Below are 615 nucleotides of genomic sequence, written 5' to 3'. Positions count from 1 at the left end.
ACTGCTCTTCCCCTTCCTCTCAATCCAGGCAAAGTCTTCTCAGTTCTCGGCACTTTACTCTGTTAGTGACATATACCAATAAATGATTAGTAAGTGCCAAAAAAAAAATCTTTCTAAACGCTCTATGCTTCCTCTGTTATGCTTCACTACCATGTCTAGTCCCTCAACAGAGAGTCCAGAGTCCTTATGTGACCTCATCTAAGTGATCCTGGGTAATGAAGACGGAGCAGAAAAGTGATGTGGAAGGCAGAAAGGTCGTTAAATTGGTCTTTTCTTGATCTCTGCCCTATCCCAGAGTTGACCTGTTTCCCCAAGGGGGAACCCATGAGACGAATTATTATTGAATATATAGTATGCGACAGGTAAATACTAGAATCACACAAATAAAACCAAATCTTTGCCTTTAAGATGTCCAGTGGCAGGTGAGAGAGACTGCCATTTCATTCATGAAAAGAATAGTTATTGAGCAGCTTCTGTGTCCAGAACTTGTTCCAGGTACTGAGGGTCCACCAGCAAACAAAACAGACAAAATCCTCATCTTGGGGGCTTTGAATCTTGTGGAGGGAGATAGACAAGGAATGAGATAAATAAGCAATAAAACAGAATATGAGAGGT

Source organism: Balaenoptera acutorostrata, chromosome 17 (assembly GCF_949987535.1).
Source record: "Balaenoptera acutorostrata chromosome 17, mBalAcu1.1, whole genome shotgun sequence".
Classification (NCBI taxonomy): Eukaryota; Metazoa; Chordata; class Mammalia; order Artiodactyla; family Balaenopteridae; genus Balaenoptera; species Balaenoptera acutorostrata.
This window is presented reverse-complemented; position numbering follows the sequence as displayed.